The sequence below is a fragment of the Xyrauchen texanus genome, chromosome 7 (genome assembly GCF_025860055.1).
Source record: "Xyrauchen texanus isolate HMW12.3.18 chromosome 7, RBS_HiC_50CHRs, whole genome shotgun sequence".
Taxonomy (NCBI): domain Eukaryota; kingdom Metazoa; phylum Chordata; class Actinopteri; order Cypriniformes; family Catostomidae; genus Xyrauchen; species Xyrauchen texanus.
The window spans coordinates 41,588,866-41,603,871 of record NC_068282.1 but is presented as its reverse complement, the minus strand read 5'-3'; the positions used below and the strand labels follow the sequence as shown (position 1 = coordinate 41,603,871).

Genomic DNA, 15,006 nt, shown 5'->3' with positions numbered 1-15,006 from the left:
TGTGTGTACATATGTCTATGTGGTTGTGTACATGTGTGTACATTTCTTCTGGTATTTTGTTGTTATGACACCTTTTTCCATTACTCTAAGTTTAGTCAGATACAGTCTTAATCCGAAAGTATATTCCAAATTTAACTGACAATAAATAAGATTGTGTGTGGCTGTTTTTGAAAGTTTGTAGTGACAATAGTATGCTAGTGGATGGCCTGTGTAATTTAATAGGTTTGTTTGACAGGTGAGCTGATTTGTGTATGCTAAATCTCTCTGTGTGTGTGTGTGTGTGTGTGTCTCTCTGGTTATCCCTCTTTCATTCTTTAAAATCAGACTGTCATCTCGTTTTTTAAAAAGACAACCTTGTTTATGAACAGTCCACACATTTACATATACATGCACACATAATAACCTCCTACACTGGGTCGGGAGAGTGGGGTAAGATTTTTAACATACATATGTTGTCTCCAATACAAAGAAAAATTAGGTATTGGTAAAATGAATAGAGCTACCTTTATTTTAAGGTGTCTGCTATCAATTACTATTAAAAAATGAGTCTGTGACAGCAAGCCACAAACATATGGCCTTTTAAAAAATGTGATCTATTGTTTAAACTTGCCCCAGGTTATGGTAAGTTGCTTCTGGTTAGTGGGTAAGATGAGCCATCTGGAAATGTATGATTTGATGTTCCGTCAAGTGTTTGTGCATTCTAAGTTATGAGGGATTTACACAAACTAAATCCAGACTGCATGATCAGGACCCTGATGCAAGGCATCATTGTGCTTATTACACAGGCTACAAACCAAATAAATACATTGGTATGAAATAATGATTTGAGTTGGATTTATTGGTCCTACTTTATATTAGGCATCTTTAACAGCTGTGTAATAACAAAAAATCGTTTTGTTGTTCTGCAAAATTCTCACAAATTCACATTTGCTACTACTGAGGTTGAGGTACAGATGTTTTTTAAATGCTTGTACTTTAAATGCAATTACAATGCAACAACACATATGTAATAAGTACATTGTATCAAATACTTAAGTACATATTAGTTAAAGACACCTAATATAAATCGGGTCAAAATTATTTTATTAAATCTGAAAAAGGTAAAAGTAATACAAAATAAAACTGACATCTAGCACAGCTATGTACAGTAGGAAATCAGTTGCCTGGGACATGGGTCAGTTTATACACTTTAGGGGTTATTTTATACAAAGATATTTGAATTTCTAGATATTTCTGGAAGGGTTTTATTTTAACTAGTGTTAAGAAGCCAAAAAGCTATTGATTTGTCATCTTCTGTACGCTACTTTAAATCAAATATAAAGTGTTTGAAGATGTTTTCATTTTTCATGCTATAAGAAATGTTCCAGGTCCAATACAAGTTAAGCTCAATCGACAGAATTTGTGGCATAATGCTGATTACCACAAAAATTAATTTTGACTCGATCCACATTTTCTTTAAAAAAAAAAAGAAAAGAAAAAAAGAAAAGAAAATCGAGGTTACAGTGATGCACTTACAATGGAAGTGAATGTTGGCCAATTTTTTCATGTTAAAATACTCGCTTTTTCAAAAGTATAACCACAAGACATAAAGGATATGCACGTAAACATGATTTTAGTGTGATAAGATCACATACAAACCTTTTCTGTGTAAAGTTATAGACAATTTTACAGCTTCGTTATCATGCCAATATAATGTCAACAAATCCTAAAATCCTAAAATGACTGTAAAAAGGACCATTTAAAAGACTTTACTGCTCAAATAATAGACATTTTAACTGAAGAATTAATGCAAGTGCTTTTACAAAATAATAAGCTTCAAATATCTGTTTAAACCCTGAAAAAATGGGTCACATTCACTTTCATTGTCCTCATTCACTTCCAAGTGCCTCACTGTAACCTTGATTTTTTTTTTTGCTGTATTAAAAAAAAGGAGGGATGAGTCTAAATTAATTTTTGTGGTAATCAGCATTATACCACACATGCTGTCAATTTAGCTTAACTTGTTCTGAACCCGGAACATTCCTAATATTAAAATTATTGCTTGTTTCCCAGCTTAAGCAGAGTAAACTAATAAGCCATATAAGCTATTTGTTGATTTCATCTAAAAGTGTAAATCTTGGGCATTGTGGCAATATAAAAACACTCCTGTTTGTTGAGGCTGAGAGCGTGACTGCTGTGTGCATTTTCTATTTTCCTTTTGATTTGTAACTAGTAGCACCTAATAAACATGCAATAATAATAATAATAATAATTTCTAGACCAAATATTTTTCCCCAAAAATTGTCAATATATGACAAAGTTATGAAACTTTAAATAATACCAAGCTATAGAAAGCCATTTTTTTTAATTATTTTATCAAATTGTTTATGTTTCCTGTAGTGTTGGTTATTCATTTTTACAGACATTACATCAGAAATTGGCATAAATACTTCTGATTCAATGTAATGGCCAGCATCATCCAGTCACTGCCAACCATGTTAAAATTTAATTATAGCCTACATTATAAATTCTGAATCTACATACTAATTTCCATTGTGTTCCAACATGTTGAATGGTCCAAACATCAGCCTGAAACTGAACTTTTGGTCAGATTTTAAGAGTGAATTCACTTAGCTGCATAGAAAAGCTATAGGATGTTCCCTTGCACCCTTTTTAGTGAATGACCTAACCTCCATTGTGCTGTCTGTCTGCACTGATCTCAGAACAGTTTGAAATGCACCTTATTCTCATCATAACTCCATATAAATCCTCTGAAAGCAACATTTTTCAGCTTTTGGATGAAACCATTGATTCTTAATGTGATAATGCACATATAAGATTTCTAAGGAAAAAATGGGCTAAAGAGCACATTAGTGTACATTATGTTTAGCAGTGTGGCGTTTTGCTCAAATCGCTCAAAACTAGAGAATATTTTGACTCAAACAGGTTTCAGTGTAAATACTTAATTAGGTTTCTTACCAAATGTAGTTTATTTGCTGTTTCTCCAAGACAAACTCTGCTGTGTTCGGCACCATAATGTTTTGTCACATGACTCAACATTGATGACGTTGAAAGTTTATTTATTGATAGCACAGAGTCTTCTGAACTGAGATCAGTCAGTTTATATTAATTTAAATTATGCGTGCGTATAGCGAAGCCAAAATACAGCGTCCATGCATGTGTACGTGGGTTCGCACAAGGTTAAGCAACCCGTGCAACCCGACAGCAACATTGGTTCAACTGATAGTTTGAGTTTGGGCGGGACTATTTGTTTGTTCAACCAATGAAAGTCGGGGGGATTTTTCTGGAATCTGTTTGAAAACAATTATTATTTTTGCAATTCCATTTGGTTCCATTAGTGGCATGGTAAAATTAAACACTTCAGCTTTAATTATATACATGTAAAGAAAAATGATTTGTGCCTTTCATTAAGGCCAATGGTATATGACCCTGAAGTCTCTCAAAATCTCACCCTCAGGTGCCAGGGTGTCTTTCCTCCTCAGCATGTCAGTCTCTCTTTTTGCCTGTATGTCTGTCTCCCTGTCTGTCTCCCTGTGACTTCAGGTTAAGGGCATGTTGAGTAGCTTATCTAAAAAAAGGCCCAGCAGACTGGCAATCTTTTTAAGAGGAGGAGGGTAATGGTATGGGGCTCTGAAATACAAGCAGCTGTCCCAGTCCTCCATCACTCTGAAGTGAACTGGACAGTAGACTGGAGCTGGTCTCCAAACATACACACACACGGACGCTGGGTGTCTTGGGATCTCCAGGTGGGATCTGTATTGTACAGGTGACACTATAGTAACATTGCACGAATATAAAGGAAACGTCGGACCTCTGTAGGTGAGTGCTGTGCAACTGAAGTGGTTTCTGCTGTAGACCAATCATTCTAATGTACATCATTAAAGTAATTGGTGGGACTCGATAAATAATTTTTGACAGTGGTCACATTGAAGTGTTAATTTTGTAATTACCATTTTTTTTTGGTTCAAATGAAATGAAGTTCGAAATGATAATAACATTAATAATAATGTTTGATAATAACAAATATTCAGGTTTAAAATGCAGAAAGCCAGTGGCCACGTGTTTGAGAGCGCTCATGAAAAATGCATGAAGAGGAGACGTGGCATATTGTTGCATCAATAGAGCTGGAGAAATTGAATATTGATGAGAATTATTTATATGAACAGAAAGAGTTATTTTGCTATCTTCAAACCAAACATTATTAAATTTTTCGATACCTGTTATACTCGTTGACTGCTAACTCTAACTTACCGCTAAGACTAGAACTCTTCTGAAGAAGAGAATGGAAAAAGAATATAAGACTTTGTGAACTGTGTTTTCTCCAATGCATTTTGTGGTTGTTGTAAGGCAGTCAGAGTCATATATGTCAGATCACTCCACGAGTGTTCTCAGAATAGATTCCCAAAGACCGGCTCTCTGAATTCAGCATGTAAGCTACTGCTGCATTCCACAGACTAGAGTCTAGAATATTATGAGCCTACCGACATAACACACTTACACTCACAAACACTCAAACCTGCATGCACAGTCATACATGTCGCATACAGTATGTCTACAACACTTGAACAAAATACTAATACTGACAAAGTGAACTTTTTATAAAAAAAAAAATACTAAAAAGGGAGTCATTCTTATACCTTCTTCTTCTCTTAGCGATAATTGTTTTGTCTTTGCGAAGCACATAACTGTGGCAGCTAAAGTAATTCAAGATGTAGAAATCTTAAAATAAAAGACAAGTCAGATAAGATTGTCATGGCTTTACATTTTAGGAAGTCCCCTTTCCTGAGAGGTCTCTCTCTCTCTCTCTCTCTCTCTCTCTCTCTCTCTCTCTCTCTCTCTGAAATATGAAACTAACGGGCCTTGGTTTAAAATAAGTCTTCTTTAAGTACCCTCAGTACTGTGGTTACTTCACATCGTGGTAATGCAGAGGATTCTAGAATGCCGCCTGCCTCTGCAGATCTAGATTCTTGGAGGTATTTCTAGAATGTTGATCCATAGCTTGTCCATCTTTCCCACTTATGTCTTTCTCTTACCGTTATGAAAAATGACTGTGTAAAGCCTCATTCTCCACATCCCACTGTCTGTGTGTTTAAAAAGTGTCAGATACCCTCAGGTGTAGTTTCTGTTCAGCAGCTACTAAAGCATGCTTATTCTGGAAATTAATCACCTCTCTCTCCCTCTGCTGGGCTAACTTTACACTGGCATGCTCTGAATTACTGCTTGCTAAAATTAATGGTTCAGGGAACATATCTTTGTCACATGGTGATACGGTCATGCTTTACTGATGCAAGAAAAGCAATGTGGGTGCATGACACAGTACAATGATCCAGGGCCGCCATTAGGATTTATGGACTGGGGGACAACATTTTCCAAATTGGGCAACAGACTTTGACTGTGAGGAGTGCTTGTACATGCTCATTGCCAACCTGAATATTAAAAATGTTTATTCTAATAAAGAGCGTTTTCATACTCTTAATGATTTTCGTTTAATTTATCAATAAAAAAAAACAACAACATCTTAAAACAGCAAACCCTACTTTCCACGGCACTGCCCTCATCCACACTCACTCCTGCACCATCCACCACCACCCACCCATCTTTGTGTTACTCACTCACTCACTGTTTAAGGATGCTAGTCTCTCCCTCAGTGGACCTGCTCTGCATGGTGGGGATGCTCGTCTCTCCCTCAGTTTCTGATAGAGGGTGATATCATAGGAAGAATCTGATTATTTTCTTGCTGACTTCAGGCCTAAAAATTAGCTAATTACAAGCTTTGTTAATTCCAGCAGGTTGCTGGGATGGGTATCATTAGAATTTTATCAATGCTATTACTTTGATCGATACTCCTTATCGGTTTGTTTTTTATTAATTATTAAATAATTGATAAAATGTATAATTTTTTAAAAGAATGTTGTTTCTAGAGTAGCAACAGTAATGTTTACAACAGCAAAGTCACTATATAAACATCTAGGTTACGGATGTAACCTCCATTCCCTGATGGAGGGAACGAGATGTTGTGTCGACACTAGGGGACTCTCTTGAGAGCCTTTCGCATCTCTGATCTATGAAAAAAGGAGACAGAATTGTCAGACAGAATTTGCATGTACCGCCCCCGGACATATGGGTATAAAGGGAGGGAAATGCGTCTGTTTCTTTCAGGATTTTTCTGAGGAGCCGACAATGAGGTTCGGCTACAACAGTGGCTCGGTTCAGTGACGTGGCTGGGAGGACACAACGTCTCGTTCCCTCCATCAGGGAACGGAGGTTACATCCATAACCTAGACGTTCCCCATCTGTCGCTCACTTTGACGTTGTGTCGAAGAATCGACACTAGGGGTCCAATTTAAATCACACCATGCGCTGAACCGTGTATGTGTACTGCTGACACAGGAGCGGGCAGGTATTTTACGTGCCAAAACAACTGTCTGTGCCAGGCTGCACGTACCCTTCCCCAACGCCACATAAAATCGTCAAAACCTTCTGGTTCTTTACCCCTGACAGGGGGGAACAAGGCAACGTGCCAAGCATGTTTCTCGAATAGAGTTAAAGCGGCTGGGGCCATCTTAACTCTATCATATGCATCGGGGAAGCCGATCTTTCCAAGTTATCCTATTCTTTCAAGGGGGAAAGACCCTGCGGAGACCACACCTGCCCAGACTGGGGGAGGTAAAGCGTGGTGAAATTCATCACATGGGCTTTTAGGTCACATGTGGAGAATGGCGCGGTGGTAGATCCTACCTCATTGGGAGGGAGAAGTTGCTACAAACACGGCGACTGGGGTTCCGTGAGGACTGCCCAAGGGAGACGCGGGTCCGCTCGCAAGGGGACCGTACAACGGAAAATACACACGGGGGAAAAAGTCCACGTGGGAGTCTGTCCTGAGCACCTATTCCAGTACAGGGTAAATTGAGTACGCGCATTGGTCTTGGTCGGCGAATTCCTCCGCTGAGGAGTCATCCAGGGAGCCGGTGCCCATGAGGACACAACACTTCTTGTTGAGTGTGCTCGGACCCGCATGGGGGGGGGCACGGCTTTGGTGTGATAGGCCAACATAATGGTGTCCACTACCCAGTGGGAAAGCCTCTGTTTGGAGACAGCGTTCCCTTTCCGCTGTCCACCAAAGCAGACAAAGAGCTGCTCAGAACACTAAAGCTCTGCGTGCGGTAGATACGAGTAGATACGCAAAGCACGAACCGGACACAGCAATGAAGGGGCTGGGCCTGCCTCCTCCCGGGGCAAAGTAAATAAACGTAACTGAAAATTTTCCTCCCGGCCCTCCCTTTTACTGCACTGTAGAAGTGCCCAGGGGCAAAACTGCACTGCTGTGCAGAGAAGGAAGAAAGCCACTGATATGCGCCGTAGATCCAACAGCAATCGTACTCAGAGATGGGAGGAACAGTGTGTGACTCACAGCTCGCTGCATACACAACCAGTCGGCTCCGAAGAAAATTTCTGAATGAAACAGATGCATTTCCCTCCCTTTTATACCCGTATGTCCGAGGGCGAGACATGCAAATTCTGTCTGCCAAAATATCATTGGCCTTTTCTCATAGATAAAAAAAAAAAAAAGGCTCTCAAGCGAGACCCCTAGTGTCGCTTCTTTGCCACAACGTCAAGTTACCGACAGACGGGGAATTCAGTATCTCACTGGTAACAAATCTAAAATGTCAATAAAATAATTGTATCCAATGGCTGTGAAGAAAGCAGGGAAGGCTGTCATCAAGGGGCTATGTTTGATGTCAAAGTGCAAGTGTACCTGTCACCGCCTTTGCTGCCTATATAGCGGCGGGTAAAATTGCGATGTATATTTTTTAATTTAGATAGACATCATATAAAATATTTTGACTTCTCAGCATTGGTAATGTGTCCCACATTAACATAGCTACTCTTTGTCCCACATTTGGTTTGTTGGGATCTGGTCACCCCTAGTGTGTGTGTGGAGCGCAGCTCTGAAACAGAATAGAGAGGCTGCAGCAGCATGACTAAAAATACACCAAATCGTTAAAAAGAACCGTAATGTCGGAGCTTATCAATACTATGGTCTTTAATAATTTAGCATCGGGGCCCGTTTAATACCGGGTTTTGGTACCAATTCCTACTTATTAGGGCATTTATATCTATCTATTATATTGATATCTTATCTAGTTAAGTGAACGTGCTAACGATATTTAAAGGTTACGCTAGCTAGCTGCAGTTTTATTTGCTAGTCTACACTAGCTACTCGCTTTTGCCATGTTCAGCTTCACCTGTCACCTAATGCTTGGCGAGAAATTTGGCCATCACCTCTCTGCTTCTTTCATTCACGTTTGCTCTCTGTTTGCTCGCATTTCTTTTTTGTGCCCCTGATTTTAGCCTTTGGTGAGGCATTTTGACTAGTCAGTTCTAGTCAGTCCCCACTTTGCACAATGCACATCGTGTGTGTTCCACACATCTGATTTGCCAGGTGTTTCGACAGCAGGGGATTGGGTATCAGAATAAGATGACAAGTTGAAATGTGTTTTAAAGATACTAATTTATGTATTTTTATGCATTCTATTTTATGTGATATAAGTCAGTAAGTAAACTGTTGTACTTGATCCCATTAAGGGTCAACTGTAGACCTTTGCATTGGCACCCCTGGGCCTTGGGAATCAGTAAAAAGCATTTCAGGGCATCCTCCTTACTGGCTTTTATCTTTAGAATTTATGTGTTTAATATTCAGTCATTCAAAGATAAGTTTGAATGTTGCTGTGCCTTTTTGTACATGTACAAAAAGGCACAAACTTCTTTTGCAAATAGAATTGAATAGAAGAACAGGGAGCCCTGCAACAGATGGCATGGCCCCCATAGAGCCCTCCAATGAACATTGAGTTAGTCTGGGATTATATGAAGAGCCCAATGGAATTGAGACAGCCGAAATAGATAAAAGAACTGTACCTGGAAGCTTGGAACATCCTATCTGCCAACAACCAAGAAAAACTGGACACGGGCGTACCTAGGAGAATTTGTGTTGTTTTGAAGGCAAAGGTGACCTCACCAAATATTGATTTAGCTGTTTAATGTTTACTGGACTTAGTATGACAATAATTGATAAATGAAAACTCTTAAGGCATTATTTTTGAAGACATTCTCACTATGCAACATTTTTCACAAGTGCCTAAATCTTTAGCACAGTACTGTATATATACTGTTTACACCCTCTTACAACTTAATGTAAATCTCGTAGCAAATTTTTGGCATTGGATTTTATGCTAAAAACACACATTTTCAAGATCATTATAAAGAAACATTTTGTCAGACTATTATTGCTCATCAGTAACTCAAGCTATACAGTTTATCCAAAATATTATTAAATCCAGTGGTTCTGTTACGAGAGGTTCTCTCGTCTTGCGTAAGATAGCTTACGCTACGGGAAAGATTCATCTTTTCTGAGATATTGAAGCCAAAAAATTATCCCCATTGTCAATGCAGTGCAGCAGCTGCATACCTTGAGCGGGCTAGCTAGCGAGCTCATTGGTTGCTCTGCGGCAACTGCTGCAGCCTATAGACGAACTTGAGTGAACTTGCGTCCAATGACAGGCGCCCGCGCCGTCACTGTATCAAAGCCCACCAGAATGGGTGTGGCTAGAGTGCATACAAGCGTAAGTTCGTAGGCTGGAACCCTGATTTTCATCTATTCAGCGAAGCTCGTCGCATCTCTGAACTGCAGAAGCCGCGTCGCCGTTCGAGGGGCATCTAGCAAGCTTGGACAGCGCTCGAAGAAGCCGGCCGTCTTCGCCACCTTCAGCCATCCTGCGAGCTACGCCATCCGGCGACATATCCTTTTTAGAGCAAGCTAGTTCCTCAGCGAACTTCACAAAAAGAGCAACGAGCGTCTTTTTAAAGATGCCTTGCACCACCTGCGCCTCATGCCGCGACCCTCTCAGCGCCGGAGACCACCACCTCATCTGCGCTCTCTGCGATCCCATGTCTCCACCTCTCTCGCTTCGGTGGACGGCGCCACCGAGAGGGGCTACTCTTCCATCCCCCCGGTCAAGGATTCGGTAGCAGCACACCTTTGCCCGCCCTCCGCGAGATGGCGGTCTAAGCCAGTGCTCCCGTCTAAGGCCTGCAGAACTACTTCCGCCTGTGTTGGCCGCGCCTATGCCGCCGCCGGCCAAGCCGCAACTGCTCTGCATTCCATGGCCGTTTTACAGATTCTCCAAGCGGACCTTCTTCGAGAGTGGGATGAGAAAGGCAGGCACCCAGATGCTGTTTCAGATCTAAGGAGCAAGACGGATCTCGCCCTTCGCGCCACCAAAGCTGCAGCTCAAGCCCTAGGGAAGTGCATGGCCGTGCTGACTGTGACCGAGAGACACCTATGGCTAACGCTAGCCGACATGGGAGAAGCTGAACGCTCCACGTTCCTCAACGCGCCGCTCTCTCCGTCCGGTCTCTTCGGTTCCGCAGTGAGTGGCATTGTTGACCGTTTCTCGGAAGTCCAGAAAGCCACCCAAGCCATGAATCTCTTCCTGCCTCGTCGCGCTAGCTCCTCTGCAGGCAGCCCACGTGACCAGCCTCCTGCACGAGCCTCTTCACAGCGCCCAGCTCAGCAAAGCCAGACTTCTCAGCGTCGACAGGGCGGCCGCCTTAGAATGCGCTCAGACAGACACCGCAGACCGCCGCCCCCCCGCGGGCCTCGGCCTAAGATTGCGCTGAAACCTGAGCAACCGAAGTCCTTCTAGCTTTGTTGAGGAAACGACGGCTCAGTCCCGCCGCGGCCAGACCACCGTCAAAGCTTCGTCCCCTGTCAGTCCCCTTCTCTCAGACTACTGCAGTGGTGGATTCAGCAGCCAACAAGCCGGTGATACTGCCCGCTTGCCTGCACTCAAATGCCGTTTTCACGGCGACCCAAAGAAATCTTGTAAAAAGCAAACATGCCTTATGTGTAGAAAATGTGCCCACAATCCAGTGTTCACCCCTACACACAAGCATTACACTTCCCGTTTCCCTATCAGAGCCCACTCACATAAAGCGGGCACAGCCAGCTCGAGTGTTAGAGTCAATAAACGCGCCCACAAATCCGTCGTGCGCCCTTCTCTGCCCGCTCTGTCACACGGCCAGCAAACACCTCTCTGTATGTAAGTCCCATGCCCCTGACTATGCTCACGCATCACTTCACAGATGTGACTCTTTCCCCATTCACCTCAATCAGGAAGTCACTCACAGAACAGCTTGTCCCTGCTGTCTGCGAGCAGTCATGCATAAGCACAGTAAGCGCGCTCACACATTCTGTTCAGCTCGCTGTGTGCGGCAATCAGGGCGACTTGGCCATTCACCCTCTAGCGTTATGCTTCAAACCGTGGAAAGCTATCCCAGGGATATCCAAATGGATGTTAAGCACAATAAAACAGGGCTATTTGCTACAGTTCGATCGCCGCCCTCCCGCTTCAGAGCTGGCTCGAAACTACTGTGAACACGGAAGCAGCCTGCATGCTTCGTTCAGAAATAGCAAACCTTCTGTGCAAAAGGGCCATAGAGAGAGTGCCACCTTCTCTGAGCGAGTCGGGGTTTTACAGCCGTTATTTTCTTGTCCCCAAGAAAGACGGCGGCCTCAGACCAATATTAGATCTCAGGGTTTTGAACAAGGTGCTCGCAAAAAGACCGTTCAAAATGCTTACAATCAGGAAACTCCTCGCGCATGTGCACCAGGGGACTGGTTTATTTCTCTCGATCTGAAAGATGCCTACTTTCAGATTCAGATAAATCCCGTCACAGGCCATTCTTGAGATTCGCCCGACGGCCAGGTTTATCAATACACCGTCCTTCCGTTCGGCCTGTCTTTAGCACCCCGTACTTTCACGAAGTGCATGGATGCGGCGCTCGCACCTCTGCGGAGTCAGGGCTTGCGAATTCTGAACTATTTGGACGATTGGCTGATTTTGGCACAGTCACATACGGAGCTTCTGTCTCACAGGACAGTTCTCCTCAGTCATCTGAACAGTTTGGGTCTTGCAGTCAATTGGACCAAGAGCTCACTACAGCCCAGTCAGGCAATTTCCTTCCTTGTAATAGAACTAGACTCCATGGCGATGACGGCTCGCTTATCTACACAGCGCGCGCCGTGTTCAGCGACTAGCCGCGTCCTTTCAGATGAACAGCCACACGCCTCTGAAAAAATTTCAGAGAATGCTAGGTTACATGGCCTCAGCCGCAGCAGTACTTCAGCTGGGTTTACTGTGCATGCGCCCGCTTCAGCATTGGCTAAACACCCGCGTGTCTCGCCGGGCTTGGGCCACGGGCCGCCAGCCGATCAGAGTGACTCAGACCTGTATCTCAGCTCTGCAGCCCTGGGCAGTGGCCGAATGGTATCAGCGGGGAGTGACGATGGGAGCTGTATCTCGCCGAAAAGTCATCTCGACAGACGTGTCCAACACGGGTTGGGGCGCGGTCTGCGAGGGCTCTCCGGTTTTTGGCCTATGGTCAGTTCAGGAAAAGCTCCTTCGCATAAATTGTCTGGAAATGATAGCGGTCGAGTACGCGCTCGTGCGCTTCCTCCCGGTCATTCAGGGTCACCACGTCCTGGTCCGTTCGGACAACAGATCTGTGGTATCCTATCTAAACCGTCAGGGCGGTGTCAGATCCAGGAACCTCTTCCATCTGACAAAACGCATACTGAGTTGGTCCCAGTGCCACCTGCGCTCGCTGAGGGCGACGCACGTGCCAGGCCACCTGAATGACGGCCCAGACAGACTGTCCAGAGACAATATTTCCCCAGGGGAATTGTCCCTGCATGCTCAAACAGTCCAGAAGTTATGGAGCATATTCGGCAGAGCAGAGATAGACCTCTTTGCGTCAGAAGAGAACTCTCACTGCCCAGTATTTTTCTCGAAAAGCGAGGACGCGCTGGCCCAGGACTGGCCCAACCGCCCACTTTACGCCTTCCCTCCCGTCTCGCTATTGCCACAGGTAATGCAGAGGATCAGGGAAACGCGTCACTCGGTGCTCCTCATAGCCCCGCGCTGGGAGAATCAGACATGGTTCCCGGAGCTTACGCAGCTGTCACTGACAGCCCCGTGGCCCATTCCAGTGAGAGCAGATCTCCTCTCTCAAGCTCGCGGCACGATCTGGCATCCCCACCCAGAGCGCTGCACGCGTGGGTGATCAATGACTACCCGTCGCTTTGCCAGAAGGAGTAATAAACACTATCATACACGCTAGAGCCCCTTCCACGAGAAGACTCTATGCGTCCAAATGGTCTGTGTTTTCAAAATGGTGCACAGACAGAGACCTGGACCCACGGACATGTGGGGTGTCGTCACTGCTCGTGTTTTTACAAGAGCTGCTGGATAAGGGCAGATCCCCATCCACGCTCAAAGTGTACGTGGCAGCCGTCGTGGCGTTTGCTGAACCCCTGCACGGCCAGTCACTGGGAAAAAACAAGCTGGTCATCCGCTTCCTCAAGGGAGCTAGAAGGATGAACCCCCCGCGCCCCCCATCGGTTCCTATCTGGGATCTTTCCATAGTTCTCGAAGCTATGAAAGCCCCCCCTTTCGAACCGCTTCAATCCGTGGATTTGAAATACCTTTCACTCAAAACCGTTTTTCTAACTGCCCTGTCATCAGTTAAACGTGTGGGAGACCTTCACGCGCTGTCTGTCAGCGCTGCGTGTCTTGAGTTTGGACCAAGTGACTCCAAGGTCATTTTAAAGCCTAGACACGGCTATGTCCCCAAGGTGATCGGTACTCCTTTCAGAGCACAAATCATTTCCCTATCGGCGCTGCCAGCATCCGATAGCGAACGTGACGCCAATCTCCTTTGCCCAGTCAGAGCACTGAGATTGTATACTGCGCGCTCCGCCTCTTTCAGACGCTCTGAGCAGCTTTTCGTTTTGTTCAGAGGGCGCACCAAAGGTTTCGCCGCCTCGAAACAGACACTGTCTAGATGGATAGTGGACGCTATTGCTGCCGCGTACACGTCAAAAGACCTACCATGCCCGTTAGGCATTAGGGCTCACTCCACTAGAGGCATGGCCTCCTCGTGGGCATGGTCCAGCGGGATTTCCATTCACGACATATGTGTGGCAGCGGGCTGGGCTTCCCCCTCCACCTTTGTCAGATTTTACAATCTGGAAGTGCCCGCCCTGCAGGCAAAACTACTAGCGGTTTAATACGCTACAGCTCCCCTGGTGAGCTGCACTGACGGGACACATTCCACACAGACCGGCACCACCGCTCTGTCTTTCCCTTCCCACTATGTGCTTATGTATTACACACACACTGGCCCGCACTCTTGCCGGCCAAATATTATTCCCCACTCACAAGGGCTCCCCGGGTCCCCCACCCCGGGGCTCATGCAGTGGATGCTTGGCGCGCACCGCGTTGACAATGGGTTCCGTGAGCGTAAGCTAGCTTACGCAATACGAGAGAACCTCTTGTAAGAGAACGAATCGGTTACCTAACGTAACCTCGGTTCTCTCTAGATGAGGAACGAGTATTGCGTAGCCGGCCGTGCTTCAGCGCCACGGCGATTTTCACTTCATTCAATGAAAACCAGGGTTCCAGCCTACGATTTTACGCTTATATGCACTCTAGCCACGCCCATTCTGGCGGGCTTTGATACAGTGACGGCGCGGGCGCCTGTCATTGGACGCAAGTTCACTCAAGTTCGTCTATAGGCTGCAGCAGTTGCCGCAGAGCAACCAATGAGCTCGCTAGCTAGCCCGCTCAAGGTATGCAGCTGCTGCACTGCGTTGACAATGGATACAAAATTAAGGATAATTTTTTGGCTTCAATATCTCAGAAAAGATTAATCTTTCCCGTAGCGTAAACTAGCTTACGCAATACTCGTTCCCTCATCTAGAGAGAACCGAGGTTACGTTAGGTAACCGATTCGTTTTAAAGGAATTGTTGGTTCAATACAAGTTAGTACAAGTTAAAAAATAATTTAAATTATAAAAATCACTGTTACAGTAAGGCAGTGTAAATTTATATCCAATACCGGGATTACAGGGTTTATTACCGGCTGGCGCTATCATCATACCAACAA

The 15,006-nt window shown here is 44.5% G+C and overlaps 1 protein-coding gene across 2 annotated transcripts in view; it reads left to right on the top strand.

The window, feature by feature from the left end:
* Positions 1 to 15,006, top strand: part of LOC127646556 (xin actin-binding repeat-containing protein 2-like) — a 70,999-nt gene that overhangs the window by 32,516 nt on the left and 23,477 nt on the right. The window lies entirely within an intron of this gene.